Raw genomic sequence first — 17,226 nt, forward strand, 5'->3', positions numbered from 1 at the left:
TGACTGCCTTCTGAGAGCCAGTGTTGTTGTTTCTCTGTGTAGAATAAATCCTTATGCGCCATGCGAAGCCATGCGGCGTGTACGCGGATCACTGGAACAGACGACGCGCTTTGAATAGAATTGCAAATAATAGGGCATTGACGATTACAACTGTATGCTAATTTTTCACATTGGGCATTGCAGGCAAGAGAGATCCAGCGACTTCCATGCTACTCGCGGGCAAATTAAGTTAGAAACATTTGCAGTCGCTGTTGCTGGTGCCGTTTCGCCTTCGTTACCGTGCATAAATCTTGTTAAACATGTGCTATTACGGCGAAAATCGCATAGAATCGTCAGTGTTGGCAAGATCTGTACGCTCGCTAGATGTTTTTGCGAGATTCCATGGGATTCCGCGGGATATCGGTGGGGTTTTGTTTAACCATTAGAAAATCATCCTCCCTCGAGAATAGAACTCCTATCTCTCCGATCACCAGCCGAGCGCGTTAGTCGACTACGCAGCGCCAGGCACATGAGAACATTTTAGTTCTTCTTGTCTAGCGTTCCTGCCGTCTCCAAGGAAACGTAGGGGTGCAACGACGACGCCTTCAACCCGGTCTCCAGGAGGATGCACGGCGCACTCCATCTGCCGCCAGCTATGACGACCAAGCGCTACAACGAGCGCGCGCCATCGCCGCCGAGTGGAGCTGCTCACCTCAAATCCGGCACGGAAGAAGCACATTGTGATCAGTATAGGTTCTGGCAAATAAACGCTACAGTAGAATCAGCCTCAAACGCTTTCGCTTTGTCAGGTTTAATGTGTCTATTGTGCTTAAAGAACTTTTAAGTATAAATTTCTACCCTTATGTAAAGATGAAAAGTAAGACCAGTGAGGTCGCCTTTTTCGGCTGGCTGCTCCCGCGAAGCAGTAAATGCGCTTATGCTCTGAGTTCGTTAACACACACCGAGTGAAACTTTCATTTCCGCGAATCTTGCGTATTCTTACTATCCTCTTTTGTAAACGACTGGTTCCGCTGATTAGGCACCTAGGGGGGATGAAGTTCAAGAAAAAAAAAAACGAAAAGGATATAAGAATGAAATAGATGCTAAATAAGCTAATACATAACCCCTTGCTTTTCGTAGGTATGGAAGCGTCCTATTACCACATATGCATGCAGTAAAAAAGCTGCCTCGGCAGACACAGCCTCGAAGGAATTTCGAAGCGCATGAGATGTTCCTAGCTGTTACTTATGGGTATTGGCAGATGTTTCTTAAAGATAGCACCTCAATAGGCATTTTAGTCCGAGGAAATCAACTTGAATAGGTTCGGTGCCTGACATCAACTGTACGGTCGTGTTTCGCAAGTGTTCCGTTATAGTCTGGAAAGTTGATCTTGTTATTCCAATTAAACCGGCACCAGAAGAGTAAGAAAAATACACTTATGGGCTCCTCTTTGTCATTATAATGCAACATTCAAGTAAAAAGCCAGCTAAGATACATCTTAAAAGCAATGCTGATAACCAGGCGCCACCTGTTTTACTTTCATTCATTTCCCCCGATTTACAGCTCTCTTTCTTTGCATTATCCGAATGCACCGGCGAGCTGTTTGCGTAGCGGAACTTACAAAGTAGTTTTGAAAGAACCGATTCTTGGTATAAAATTAGTTCCCGGTGCCAGCGAAGGGAGACGTAGATTTCTTGAAGATAGTCTGTAAGACAAGCGTCGTTTCAAAATACCGTGAGCTAGGTTTTGACCCACGCAGAAGCAAACCAGTGCCTTTCTCAACTGACGCCTAACACCACACGGCCATCGCCGTGTTCTCAGATGTACTTCCATGCGTGCACTGCACTAGATCCAGACATTAGGCAGCTAGGGTTGATGGTATCTCATACGCTATTCAAATTTAACGACCGCCCTAATACATAAAGATAGCGACAGGTATTGAGACGTGATAATAAAAATTTTTGTGCTGAATTTTTTTGCAGTCTTTCAGACTTCCCAGGCAGTATATGTGGCTAGACCCCCCATCAACAAAGTGCGAAAGGACACCTTACCAGTGAAATCAGGAGTGACACAGATTTCACTAAAGAGGACTCACCTGCAAAAGAACAAAACAGCGAAATTAGAGCCACACTTGGTGCCTGGGGCACATGGCGAGAAGAAGTAGCGCCACTGAGTACAGATGCAGACATAAGTAAACGGAGCATTCCCTTCAAATCAAGAACACGCCTTCTGCACTGGAGATACGAAAACAATATTTGCGCACGTGAAAGGGTACTGGCGCGTACGACCTGTTTGCACATACCCTGATTGCCGGTTTCAATTACGCAGGGCGTAAAAAATTTTAGAAAAGAATAGCGTGCTCCGTTTACTTTTGTCCGCACTGGTACAACTTTCTGCGAAAGGAAAGTTCAGCCAGAGAAAAATAATTATTGGGATGTTTTACTCGCCGTTGGAGTAGAGTGCGATACCGCTACAAGCAACGCTGCTTTTAGAGGTTTCTTTAACGGCAGCTAGTTGCAGCATTTGAATTTGTTTTAACCTTATAGTGTATCATAAGGCGGTTGATCTAACACAGTGGCGTGGAATCATTTTTCCACTACACTAGACGCAGGTGACAATGATCCTTGCTGCATTCCAACCTGATACGCGAAACTGTCCGGACACGTCTGCACAAAACCAAGCGTAGCTGTGAGCAGCCGCCGAACCCACTCCCGCTCATATAACAGACCAGAGCACCTATCACCTACAGGCGAATCCAAACTCGACTATTATCCGCTGTCTAACGTCGTCACAAATTCTGGTGAAGGATCACCCACCCGGTCATGCCCACTGACAATTCGTCGTCGTCGCATGATCTCGTGATGTCATATAACACGCCGGCCAATTTTCGCTTGCTGATGTCACGTGGCTTCGTGGGGCTCTCAATCTCTCGAGCAATCAGGGAATTTCCCGACATCCCCTGGTTTCGCTGTTTATGCCTGGTGCTATCACTATAAAAGACGAACGGACAATACTGGCGACCCCTCGGCTTAGTACGACGGCAGTACATAGCGGCAGCAGAGGCTCATTGATTTTAATCATGATTGTTTTCACGTCCCGTTCTCGGCGACCTTGATATGACGTCGAGCCAACACTAAGAGCCAAAGTCCGGGCAAAGATTTTCCTTCATCAGGGAATCAATTTGCAGTCATCTGGGCACCGGTTTCCCTTCGTCTGGGAGCCGGCACCAGAAAGTCCGAGCATCAAATGAAATTTAACCGGGCGTGTCCTCCGCTCTCGAAGGCTTGTGCGTTCTCCTCAAAGATAGGACAACGATGCTACGCACTCACACATATAAAACACTCCTCATTTAGGGGCTCGATCGAGACGGCAGCGTTTGAAGCGCGTTCGGGAATTTGGAATGAAATCTTCTACTGTGCAGCGATAAGAGCCTACAGCGTTTCCCCCTATGGCAAGGTGATGCATAGACGCTCGGGGACCTCACGAACGCGTTGCTTCTCCTAAATTTTCCTCCGACATTCGTCGCGCCGAGAACGCGCGCGCATCTGCATCGTTTCATAATTGCCTAAGCCGAGCATGTAGCCTGATGGAACGACAGGCCGGAAGCATTTTGAACATAACCACTGCTTTGGTAGTTATACGCCATAACCCATAACATAAGGCTGCTCATCCGTGCCAAGAACTTACTATGCGCGTAACGATTTTATGCTTACATCTACAGCTGATTAGCGAAAGGTGCCTTAAATTTTATTATCTTTCGATTTGGCGCTAATAATGTCGCTTAGTTCGTGAGTTTTCCACGCATCTTTTTTTTTTTTTTTTTTTTTGGGGGGGGGGGGGGGGGGTTGAGCTTGAAATCGAGATTAAACGCTTTTCAAGCTTAAGATCGTGCCGATGCGAATTTCTATTCATTACATGCGTTAAATATATTAAGTCTCACTTAGTTTTAGCGCTACAAAAGTAAGTAGGCCTCTCGCAGTACCTCCTACAGTAAAAATAAAATATTAAAACGTCATGTCGATATTGTGTTCTCCAGGCGGCAAACGTTATTAGAGGCAACGAATAGTAGAATAATAGCGCGAAAAAAAAAAAGAGGTGGCGTGGAAGGCGGAATAAACTCGCTGCCAACGGGCAGGTTAACACATTAGGCCAGATATATAAACTGCGCTTCACCTGTTTCATGGCCTCATGCCGACAAGTGAAAGAAGGAGCAGAAGCCCGTAAACTACTCACTCCCCCGTGCCTCTGACGTGTCGGTTTGACTTGATGTATCGAGTTCACGTGAAAACTAATTGACGTGAGCACGTTTGTATCGAAGCGTTCGAGCGGTACTCTGCAAAGCAAACGAAGAGAAACTAGAAGAGATATCAACAATAATAGCTAACGTGCACCGCGTACCTGATGCCATTTACCTTGTCCAATGTTCCGCCCGACGGAGGAGAGGAGTCTTCCACTTTCTCTGCTCCTCTTAAGCTCTACCGGTGCATTACAAATCCAGCCCGCCTCATACGCCCATGTCCTCTAACACGGTTCTCTCCACTGCGGCGGGGTCTAATCGCTGGGATGTTGTCGGCAAATACGAGCCAACGGCGCAAACCTAAATAGAGATTACCGCGAACACTGAAGATTCTTTTTCGTTTGCATGGACGTCGTAGCGTGCTTTATGCAAAACGTTATGGGAGCCCCTTCAGCTTCGTCATGACGCGTTAGTGCAAACGGCTGCCGTCAGCTGCTCCGCTCGCGGATCCTCCTTCGGTAACATGCAACTGCTTAATAACGGATCGTTTAATTGCTTCCTATATTATCTCACTAATACTCTTTAGTATACAGTTGTAATTAAGCTACCATAAGGCCACCCAAAGTAGATAAAAAGCACCGCTTAATTAAGCCGCATGAAAGTGCTTGCCTGATCTAATATAGCGTGTCTGACTCGTGATGAGAGTCTAATGCAGGGTTCTATTTCTCTCGCAGATCCACGCATCAGAAATTAGGATCCTATAGTTAGCAGGTGCTGCCAAATCGGCTATAACACGCGGTCGCGTGACGTCGCACGACCCTATCGACTAATCAGAGGTCGGCCGCGTCAGCTGTCAGCTACCACGTACCAGAGCATATGCACTTGAGTTTTCGCTGACAAGCCCACCCACGCCGGAGTTTCTAAAGGACTGGGCCTTTACCGCTGGCGCATGAAAATAGGCCTTGAAAAGACATGGCCGACGACATCACCTGGATCCCTTCAATGTAATTTTAAAAACAATTCTGGAATGTTCGGGTCCTTGCTCTGCTACTTTGCGTGAGACGTGTTGGTTCTTATTCGTGAGGATTCAACTCGGGATTTTTTTTTTTTTTTTGCGTCCAGAGTTGAAACGAAGCAGCTTCAGGAGGTGCGCGCAGTTGTACATTGCCATCTAGAACCATCCGCGGCTCGCGACAACTCACGTTGAAGCTGGGGGTACTACATGATGGCCCTCCGTCGCCAGAGAAGCAGAACGGCGCTGGAGATATATGCGATTTGCCCGGTGATCGCGAGCTCTATGGAGACAGCGTATACGAACTTAAAAGTAAAGATGAACGGGGACTGTAAGCTACAAGTCAGACCTGATGTGTATAAGCCCCGGCGGAACTTTACTCCACCACGCCTCATAAATGTCCCTCGTAGAATGAATGAAGAGGTCGTCAATCTTGCGCCGCCTTTTAACAGCGCAGGTTCGCGTTCGCTTAGCGTGAGCAGAGCACATTCAGGGAACACGACCTGGCAGTCTGCTCCGCACTTTCCGTGCGGTTTTTCTCGGTACTGTTGTCGTAAATTGTTCGTGAAACTTGCTTTAACCTCGCAATTTTAGGAAGAAATCAGTGGTTACACTTAGCTAAAACTTCGAGTTCATATGCGAATGCGTTGACATTAAATCAATATTTTGCTATTTGTGATGTAGTGTAAGAACCGAACAAGTGTTTACGAGGACGCTTGCTCGGTAGGAGTTGGTTCCATGGAGTCAAAGTTGGCGAAAACGTCCCTGAAACACGTCCTTAGCCGAAATCCGCTTTTATACTCCCGGCATGGCTTTGTGACTTGTGTTTTGTCAGGGTGGTGAATGCTCCTTACGTGAAGATGTCATATCACCGCATGATATTTTTCACAGGAGCACCTAAGGCGTTCGCTACAGCGCTCTTGAAAAAAAAGATGAAGAGATCACATCATTAAGACTTCTTCGAGTGAGGAACACAAGAATAACGGTACTCCAGCCGTCGAAGGCGACAGCATACCCCGAGCGCAAGACGTCGTCACCCTCCAGCTCTCTGATTCTCGTCCTCGGACTCGGTACTCTCGTTCATTACTATCCAATCATTGTTCCATCACAACAATGTTAGTTCGCAGTTGAACATGTTCGACTACGCATTTGGCAAACTCCCGCCGACTACTTTTGCCGTTGTATCCGACTTCATACATTTCCTGCTAACCGATCGACCTTATGACCATCCACGCTCGCCGAGTTCACAGCCGAAACGGAGCCATATCGATTGCAGTAACTTCTCATATCTGAGGATTTCGGTGACAGTAAGCATGCAGACACAAAAGAACACGAAACGACGTCAGAGCGATGATAATTTTGCGGCGCATGTAGCAGTAAAAGGCTGCAAGAGTATCTAACACTCCAACCGGCTTATCTCTCCTACTGCTGTTGGCCCAGCTATAGCTGTGTGATGCGCCGCAAATGACGGCCGTAACAACTAGTTAACACCATCAGATTGCATCACATGACATCCCTGGTTGCAGATCTGGCTGCTTCATTCAGCGGTGCCCTCTTGCGGAAACTTTCCCTGCAGTGCCTTCGAGCGCAAGCACTTCGAGCTAGAGCCTGTACATGCATGCATCACATGCGCTTAAATATCGCAGACAGGACGCACCATTGCCCAATCTCTTACACTGGAGACTGCTCAGCTTTCCGTCTAGCTTTCAACGTTCGAGCGCGGCTAAAAAGTCACAGAAAGCATATGACACTCCGGAAACTGCAGCGTGGCTCAAATCTTCATTGTATGGCGCTCTATTAGATATGCGCAACGATACTGCTCGATTCGACTGGCGCGGGAGATTTACCACAAGCGTTAGTTGTAGTTTTACGGTTTCGAATCACAGTGCTTTTTATTTTACAGAATTTTGTTTTGCTCTCAATTGCAGGTAATATATATATATATATATATATATATATATATATATATATATATATATATATATATATAACTGCGTGTTATAAGGATATATTCATTTTAAAGTACAGCTATGTTACAGCGTCGACCGTCCGGGCCTACTGCTCTAGAATACCAGCTATTTTGATCTGCTTCGGAAAATTAACGTTTTTCATTACCCCACCCCAGCTGTTACATTTCCAGGGCAAATATGAGTGTAATGAAAGTTGTGCGCGTGATTTACCGGGTAAAGGAATGGGGACAGTTCGATGAGTTCCAGAGTAAGCACGCGCTTTTCACGCGGTTTTTCGCTACTGCTTTCTCTCCATCGAGCTTGGATCCACCCTAATTGCTTTCCCTCGCCCCTCGCACAAAATGAAGCCCGAGAGATGTATGGCTTCTCCTTTCGACGTCATTGATTCCGTTCGCTTTTACGGACGATTAATCAGCCCGGACAACTTAATTGCGTGTATGTACAGGCAGCTTAATTAAGCAGTTCGGGTTGAATCCATCCGCCATATTTGAGCAGCGTCAGTTTCTAGAAGCGAAAATTAGCCACCCAGCGATTACGGCTATCAAGCAGATCGCAACAAAACTGCGTACGACCTTCGAAGGCATGACCGGCGTGACCATATGCGGAGCCTATATTTTCCATGGGAGCGCTGTCGCGGCTCCCTTCGTCACGTGACAATGAACGAGACGAGGGTGGCGATCGCTATATACTATCACAAATGTAAACTGCATGAGCACACCAGACAAAATTATAAATTTCGCGTAAAAGCGAAATCACTGACAGTGAATTCTAAGACATTTTCTGTCAGAAATTAGAACTTGTTAGGGGAGAACTTCCAGCTTGCTTTCAATTGATGCAGAAAATATTTACTACGTAGCTCCTCGCGATGGCCTCTTTGTAACGAATCGTGAAAGCATTACTGCATTCGGTAAATCAAAATTAAAAATGTAAATTAAACTAAGATCGAAAATTTGCTATTCCTGCAGGAATTTTGCTGCATTCTACAATAAGCGAAGTTAGGCAACAATTCAGCCTTCAGAGAGCTGACAATTTAGATTCCTTCTTCTAACGTGCCCATTTTAACTGAAATGTTTTCCTCCTATTCTGTCAAGCTTTAGTACACACTTATAGAAATGGCTAATAAGCTCCTATTAATTTTTATAGATGATTGTCACCTTTTACACACTTCGTTTTGTCTATTGGGGATTCTGACAAATATAATCGGCAACACATCAAACAAATATGGCGAATGAAAGAATAACGCTCATTTATGATCATCCTGCGTTGAATAACAAGCTTCCTTATTAAACATTTTACTCGCGTCGCTTCACTAATATGAGCGCCGACTGTTAGCTAAACCCTTCGCGTTATTTGGTGCAAAAGCAATCAACCGAGGACTAACTGGAGCTCGTTTCTCTGTGTCTGAAAATTTCTGCTGTGCAAGCGGGACCACACACGATCGCCGCCCGCCTCCAGGGCGCTTTTAGTGACTTCAAGCTCACCGCCGTTGAGTGCTACTTCACAAGAAGGACCAAAAAAAAAAATGCTAGCAAATCAAAGTGTCATTGCTGCGTTGTTATATGCAAGGCTTTGCGAAACCATGGCATGACGTTGAATGCTAAAACGTTTCGCCATGGTTTCTATTTCTACTCTCGTCCGGTTGAATTTCAAATCAAGAAGCAGAACTCCCCATTTGTTGTGGCCATCATTTCAGTTCGGCAAGCAGCGTCCTTTTATGCACGTTCTCGACCAAGCTTGTTCAGAGCGTTTGAGGAGCGCGCTGCGGAACATATCAGTGCGCGAAACTTCTCTTGTTAGGGGCAATGCGCTCGCTCTCTGCTTTTATTTCTATGCAACTTCTCTTCAACGCAAGCATTGATTGGAAGTAGAGCCCATGCTGCCAGGTTTTCTTCTTTTTCCTTGCAAACGAGTTCCTTTACCGGTTAACCTCCCTGCCTTTCCTCGCCATCTTCCTCCTCCTCCTCCTCCTTTGCAGAGTACCGCTCGATTGCTTCTATTAAAACGTGCTCACGTCAAAAAGTTTTCGTGTGCACTCGATACACAGAGTCAAACCGCGACATCAGAGGCGCGGGGGAGTGATCGAGTAGTTGACGGGCTTCCGCTCCTGCTTTCACTTGCAGGTATTCCGGTCCACAAAGGCGTGAAACGGGTGAAGTGCAATTTACATAGCTGGCCTAACGTGTTAACCTGAACTTTGGTAGCGAGTTGATTCCGCCTTCCACGCCGACTTTTTTTTTTTTCATGCTCGCTGGCGCCTAAATTCTCAAACGCGTCCGCTCATCGTTGCTCCACACTCCTCATTTTGATGCTTTATCTTCCAGGCAGTACATCTCGACTGTTCAGAACAAACAGGTAGCATTGCGAAAATATCAATTGCACAAAAAAAGAAATTGTTGTGATTTAACTACAGCGCGAGTTACGAAGAGGCACAATTTTGCGAGCGTTACGGTTACATCATGACTGCATGATGCCTAGACGCAATCACACTCGAGGTCCATTTCAGAGGGAGCAAGGATTTAATGGCACCGAGTTCATAACTAAAAAGAAAAAAAAGGGTGCTTGCCTGAAAATGGCGCAAACACACACCCAACCAAGGTGTGACTGCCTTGTCAGTCTGGAGCTTCAGTGCCAAAACCTGCCTTCATTTTGTGTTGTGGTGCTTTGTAGAGAGAAAGGAATGTAGTGGATACTACCCGGCTTTTCCATATTAATGGCGCAGAAGAATGCATGCAGCAGGTGCCGACATTTCTTTTTGTCATGACGCTTCAGGGAGAACACCTGAACGTACTTGGTACGCAGAGCCTGCAGCATGCATCTTGCATCTGCCGAATGAGTTCGCCGAGGGGATCAGAGCGCGCGGACGCAGTGTGTGACTGCGATGGCAAGAAAATTGCCAATGTGCACAGAGAAATACTATGCCACAACGTTCCAATGTGCCAACGAAGCACTCTCAAAAGAGCAAAGAAACGATTCCACGTGCTGCCCATTCCTTATTAGATCACTGCAGAACGACCCCGTGGCGGAGCATTAATTTCGTGAGCGTTGCGCATGCACTGCCAATAGACTACAAGTGAACTGTAGACAGAAATATATAACATCATTATTTTTCTTTCAGTAATTATTATGTTCCACACAATATATGGATACCTACAGTTATATAAAGCCTTTATACGTTTTAATCGTTCCTCTATAGGCAGATTTTGCACTGCGCAGGGGCCAAAATCCACAGCAGTGTCAACTTTCGTTCATCTATGAAATTCTGTAGACTAGAACAACGTTTCTAACTTTTTGAACATTACTCATTATATACATTATCTTGAACAAAAGTCTAAACCATTTCATTTTCTGTTTGTCTTTAGGTAATGTAGAGATGGTCTTAAAATGAAATCTAGAAAACATTGTTTGCTTATGTCTGCCGATAATAAATAAGCCACCTTTAAATTGTGTCCGCCTGAAAAAATCAATTTTCCATTCGAGGTTCAGAAATAACTTTCAGACTGAAGCAGATAATAATAATTGGTGGAATAACAGGCATTGTCTCTTTCAGAAGTGCTGTGACGGCATTATAAGTAATATACTCGCTATTTGGAGGCTGATTGCGGAAGTGAGGGGAAAAAGTTATTTGATCATTTTACAGCTTAAAAATAAAGGTTACAGTTTTCAATTATTACTTTCTGAGAGTTCGGCAGACTTTCTTCGCTATTTTCGCTTGTTTCAGCAAATATTCTCTACGTACAGATTTTCGGCTTTTATCGGTGAAATACGAGATGTTCTTGCGCTGTTTTTGTTTTTTGTTTAACTAGAAGTTTATGCAGCAGTATTATCAACATATATGGTCGTTATAAGCGCTATCGTTGATAAAAACAGTTGTCCAGTCATAATAAAAAGTAGAAAGGCTGTAGCTTATTTCCCTGTCATACGTTAGACAGAAATAGAAATTATAGCTTAGCTGGTTGTCATATTATGGTTCCACTCTGCGTGTAGCGGGAGGACACCACGCCATATCTTCCACGCTGTGAGGCAGTGAAGGAACTGCTGTTGAACCGTGGCGGAACCCCAGCATGAAACGTTGAAGATATTTATAATTGGCGATGTTATTCTTCCAAAAGTTCTCAGTGTCCTTAAAAATTGGGAAAACAAGCTTATAACCAAACGACTTCCTTAAGCCGCTAAGCAGACGGCGCCACCCAAGTTGACAACGGTTAGCTAAGTGATAGCGGCTTTCGACCTGCAGCGCCCTGGCTGAGTTCAGGGATTAATTCCTCATAAATTAGAAATAATAAATTCGCTCCACTTTGGGTGCAGCGCTTTCCGGGTTCCAAATATTTATTAATTTATTATGAAACTGGCGCTAAATATGGAGACTTAGTTTTAGATGGAAGAAATATTGAATGTCTTAACTTTAAACAGAATTTCGAAATGTGAATTCAGCGCAATTTCATCACAATTTTTAGGTTTAAACCAAAAAGTCTAACCAACACCTGCAGTAATTGAATGATCAAAATTTTATTCACTTAGTCCAATCGTATTTTATGACAGTTGGTAGAGTCGCTTAACACGTCCGCTTGCGTCTCTTCAGTCTGTCTAGTGTAGATACTACGTGGAAGTCAATTTCTCTCTCGTGCCGATATCACCACTGTTTTGTAAGAATTATTGCACGCAGAGCTAGTGTTTTTTTCTTGGTCGTTAAGTTTTCAGTGAAGAGTCGAGACTTTTCTTATCTGTGTTCCTTAGAAACGTGAACAAGTTCTTGGACAGACATTATAAAAATGATTCCCTGCAACATGTATTAAAAGAAACGCGGCCACATTAGCCAGCATGAATTCTTATGTTGTTTAGCATGATGACAATGCCTTGTGTCGAAACAATGTTTTACAGCACAAAAAAACTGGCGAGAATTTCTTACATCCCTTTTTCTGGAAGCCTGGAGTGTCAAGCGCGCCAATCTCTGACGGGTAGCATTAAAGGCCCTGTTTACTATAAAATCCGCCGTCGGCGCTGTCGGTGTTGTGAGGGAAAACTTACAGGCATATCTGTGGCAGGTGATACAGGTGGTAGCTGGCATGGCCGGCTACTTTGTGGACTTTGTGCCGCCTGGCATTACTTTTGGCAGGATGTGCCAACTCTGGCCTCTCTTTTCATACAAGAGGGTAATATCATAACGAGCATCCCAGGACCCTTGCATTCTGAGCCAGACACTTTACCCCTACGCCATACAGGCACAATAATACTGCTTGGTTAAAAAGGTGGTTTTATAGGGAGTTTGCATAAAGCGGTGCATGCTGGGTATGTCGTCGTCGTCAGCGGACGACGCAGTCATCGCATACGACAGAGCTGAGTTCACGTAGTCGCGCAGTTTTCGCAAACGGTGCAGGGGCGATGGTGAACTGTGCTGTGGTGATCTGTAAGAACCGCACAGGCCGACTGCGCGTTCTTCCGGATTCCATGAATAAATAAAAAAAAGCACGATTTTCAGAAGGCGAAGGATCTCTGTGAACGGCGGCGACGCGATTGGCCCGTACGAACCAACAGACACGAGATAAACGCAAATATGGCAAGTACCAAACTTTTTTTCAGAACCAGAAATGTATTAATGTCCAAGATGCCGACGAGCAGCTACAAATCCAAACTCATATTGAAGTCTCCCGCGCGTAGCGTGGACGGGTTCACGCCGCAGGGCTTACCGCGCTCAATCCGCGCCGGCCATAGCAAAGGAAGACGCATACATTCCGGGGGAATCTGCCATCTTTCACACACTTAGGGTATGAGCATTAGTAAATGCATGTCTGCTTGGTGAACCGTCGAAAAAAAGGCACTCAGTTAAACTCATTGCAGCCTTGCCGCGCTGGGTCGCCTGCTGCCAGCGACGACAATATGGCGGACGCATCACTTCGTGCAATCTCCCTGTATGTGCGGTGCAGCCTACGCTATCTCGTGATGCGCTTAAGACGTAGTTTCAGTGCATTTGTAATTTATTCCGGCGTACGTGTGTGAGCGGTATTTCTTCCTGTCCAAAAATTATAGCTGTGCCTTCAGCACTGCGTGCAGAAAGTAATTCGTCAACAGGGAACCGCAGCTAAGGCTAGAGTATTCAACCTCCTGCTCTATATTGAGAAGAACCTGTGACGCGTTAAGCTCTGTCTACGCTCATGCGCGATGGCGTGGCAGGCGTCGTCCACCGACGTTGTTTATTGTTCGAGTATCTATCAGATAATCTAAACAGAAATTTAGAGGATAGTGAATAGAGTTGCAAAGGGCATCTACTCAAGGGCGGTTCCTTAGTCAAGCAGAGCCGCGCACGGTATCATTTAACGCTGCCACGTCATATTTTTAAATGTAGAGCCTGAGGTTCCTTCCCCCCCTCCCCCGCCCCCTCTTCCCCTCCTTTTACTCTTCTCGGGTCCGCAAACGACAACGGAAAAAGAACTGAGCGCAGGTTAGCGACCGGTTAGTTTACCAACGCCCCTGGAAACAAACACCCGTCTGTTCAAATGGATTACTTTTTTTAGCTAATAATTCTGTTACGTTTGGCCGGATGGTGAAGTATTGTTTTTGGAATTGGAGTTGGATGTTCGGTGTGCACTACTACTGAAGTTTTTCTGCTCACACTCGGTGCACGACGAAGACTGCGGCGTTTCTCTGGCGGTGTTTTATTGCGCAATAGAATGGAGCATGGGATATCTGTCGAAGTTGAAGTCAAACGGCATTGGATGGAAGGTTAGTGTGGAGGCTGAATAAAAGCTGGCCGCGAAGCTGGCGGCCAGCGGGTAGTATATCGTAAAGACATCTGAAAATGTACGAGCTGCAACTCGTCTTCTCTTTGCGTTGCCCACATTTTGCTTACGTTGACTTGTGCGCTACGGGTATACCCGAGCCACTGCCAGCCACTGTTGACTTGCTTGTTCTTTGTCTTGAATCCGGAGTGAAGGCGCACTTCATGAAAAGGTGGTTTTCATTCAGTTTTACGAAGCTCCTTTTGTAACCTGCGCACGCATAGAAAAAGTACTTCGAAATACAGTTTTTTTTTCTTTTCTCCAACTGCTGCATTGCGGGCACCGTGAAAGAGTCTCACTTGGGGCACTTTGTCACAAACGAATGCATCCCCCCCCCCCCCAATCTCACACCGTCTCATGACTACGTATGTTGGTTGAACGCGTATGAAGATTCATTGTAACATTTCCTATTTCGAACGACTTCCTTGCCTTCGACATTTGTACGAGCCCTATAGGCTGCTGCGCTGCACCCTTGGTATTTGTAGGGGCTCTATATGTGTCCTGCGGTGACCTACACAAGTCTGAGACAGCGACGAAGACACTCTAAAGATAACTATTTCTTCATCGAAGCTTATTTTAGCATTACTGGTGCGCATTTCCGGTAACCAGAATATTTTCTTGCATTTAACAAATGACAGGCATTTGCGATAAGCAGAAAGCTTTCGTGAAATCGAAAACCGTTTATCAAAATGCCGGCAGATCTCCAAACAAAGATGCCCTAGTAGCTTTTCGCTCAGTAGCGAAGAAATCATCTTAGACAGCGCCGAATAAATATGTCAAGGTACGCACACGCATCGATGTTCTGTGAAAAATAAATAAAACTGCAGCGCAAGCTATTTATTCCTGCTTACGCGGACTATAGTTTCCAGTTTTTGTTCCTATTGCTCAAACGTCTGCCTAAAAGCTTTTATCTATGATTTGGTCGTGCCCTTCCACCAAGGTTGCAAATTTGCAGCCATAAGCGCTTGCGTCGAAACATGAAGGCTTCTTCTTCGCTCCTTGGATGCATTCCAGACCGACCACTTTCCGGAGAAAGTGCTGCGAATAACTTACAAGAACTACCACGAAGGATGCCAAGCAGCTTCGGCCACTGCTATTAAACGTTAGTAAGGGTCGCTCTTTGCTCATGCCGCACATATCCGACCCCAACAAAAACCACTCGGAGTCCCGAAAGCAGCACAGCCAAGATAAGGCTGGGTGGCCAGGTCAGGCGAGCTGCATTCGCTCCAGCAGCCCGTAAAGGCGCCACTCAAGCCGAAGAGGATCCAGTTAGGTGGGCCTCGCTGGACGCAGGTGTACCGGACGGTGAGTAATTGGTAGGAAGAGGTCAAGCCCAGTAGGCGGGAGCGCGCATTCCCGCATTCTGCTTAAATTTCACTTGCATGATGCCACGCTGCGTGAGGTTCCAGCAACGGAATACGTCAGGCGTGCGCGGACTCCGGGCGCACAATGAGTGTCGAGGTGCCCGTGAAATACAGGTAGGGCTTTCGACGCGCTCCTGAATGTCCCGAAAGTCACAACATAGTGCCGAAACTGAAACTCTGGGGAAATTAAGCGCTACGCTTGTACGAGCTATTTTGGTTCAGAGAAGTGCTAGGTGCTAGCGGTAGTGAAGTGTCCGACAGTGCTATGGTAATATGTCAAAGCCTCAGCCTCGCTTTAGCGAAATAATTCCTCAACTACGCGGAAACGTGGCCGAGGGAGCTTCCAATGCTACCGCCGAAACTGCTCGGCGTTGTGGCATGTTAGCCAAATTTCACAGCAGCACAGTTACCTCTGCTTTCTCTTCTCATTCTCAGAAACTCAATCGAACATCGACCGAATCCGAAGCCGAACATATCCGAGACATTCAGAATCTTTTCGCAAGAATTGTAGTGAATTTGAAGAAACATCACCAAAGTGCGAGCCAGTTTCATGCTAGCGTCGCTATATTTAGGCAGAAAAGTTGAACCCAAAAAAGAGCTTTTTTCTTTAAAAATTATACAAGGCAATTAAGATCCCTTAAAAGCGACAAGACGAAAGCCTGTGGGGGTTTTCTGATTTTTCAGGCTAAGCGGTCCTCAGCTGCCGCCTATGAGCCCAGCGCGCTTTTCGCTGCGTTCTTTAACTCGCACTCCCTTAAGCTGCGCTTCGTGAATCATCTCTGGCATTTGTCATCTATTCTTTCCACGTTTCCAAATGCTCATGGTCAGGCTGCCGTCGTGGCCACATAATTGATCTGGCTAAATCAAAAGGTGAAAATGGCCGCCCCAGTCACCAGAAACGGCTTATGCAGTGGCAGACAAATGTGACAGAGCAGGCAAACGCGTCGTAAGGGCCACAGAAGAGTAGGCAAGCTTTATACTGCGTCGAACGGCGTTATCGGCCAGGATAGCTGAGCGTCCATCCAGCACAGAGGGCAGAGGCAGCTGAACATGGTGGCACATAAAACATCAAAATTCGCAAATACAACGCCAGCTTTTTTTTGTTTTCTGGAGTAGAATTCTATAGGGGGGTCTGTTTTCGTGCTTGACGTACCAAGAATAACTGTCAATGTGGTTTATAACTTGTGCATATGATGTCGGAGCAGTTCAATTTGCACTCCATGGGAGTGTACAGAACTACGCAATTAAGAAACAAGGCGCGAGAGGTGCAGTGTGTCTTCGCTGACGCTTCGCTCCGCCAGGCCGGAAAATGTGTGACAAGAACGGGACGCTACTTGTCTCGCCTGCCTTGAAGCTAGTAACAATGGCATCAGACCAACAATAATACCGTATTTCAGACTTTATAGCAATCATGAATATGCCGAAATAAGGCTGCAGCTGAGAGAGACGCCAAGCAACACACCTATACGGTAGTCATCAGCGGCTTCCTCGAACGTTCGCGCATGGAAGCTCAACCAAATTACGTGCGACCCACTGCAGTAGCCCGGCCGGTCGCAGCCCGTGGAAAGACGCTAACATGCAGCAGTGGTGTCTTGGCAAGATAAGTAGTATGTCGGAGGAAACTACCGCGCCTCATGCTTGACCTGGATGCAATGTTATCGGGGGGGGGGGGGGGGGGGGGGCTAGTTTGGAAAGTTGCAAGTTGGCTTGTTGGAACCTACGTACCAAAGATGTGTGCACCTATGATGATAACGTTACAAAAATCATTTGGATGCAGCGTTTGACTGCATTGCTAAGAAAATTCATAGACGGGTGAACAAGTAGTAACACTGATATCTCGCCGCCTATGAGAAACTCACTACCTGACTTTAGCGACATTTCGCGGTTGCAG

At 46.0% G+C, this 17,226-nt stretch overlaps 1 protein-coding gene across 3 annotated transcripts in view; it reads right to left on the bottom strand.

Moving 5' to 3' along the window:
• Positions 1–17,226, bottom strand: part of LOC146185173 (neural cell adhesion molecule 2-like) — a 484,255-nt gene that overhangs the window by 216,959 nt on the left and 250,070 nt on the right. The window contains exon 2 of one of the 3 annotated variants that reach the window (XM_084606155.1): positions 2,031–2,074. The exons of the other annotated variants lie outside the window; for them this stretch is intronic. The gene's annotated coding sequence lies outside the window, so the exon portion shown is untranslated. The remainder of the gene's footprint in view (positions 1–2,030; positions 2,075–17,226) is intronic. 3 annotated transcript variants of the gene reach the window in all.

Source organism: Amblyomma maculatum, chromosome 6 (assembly GCF_055883805.1).
Source record: "Amblyomma maculatum isolate TAMU_Amacu chromosome 6, ASM5588380v1, whole genome shotgun sequence".
NCBI lineage: Eukaryota > Metazoa > Arthropoda > Arachnida > Ixodida > Ixodidae > Amblyomma > Amblyomma maculatum.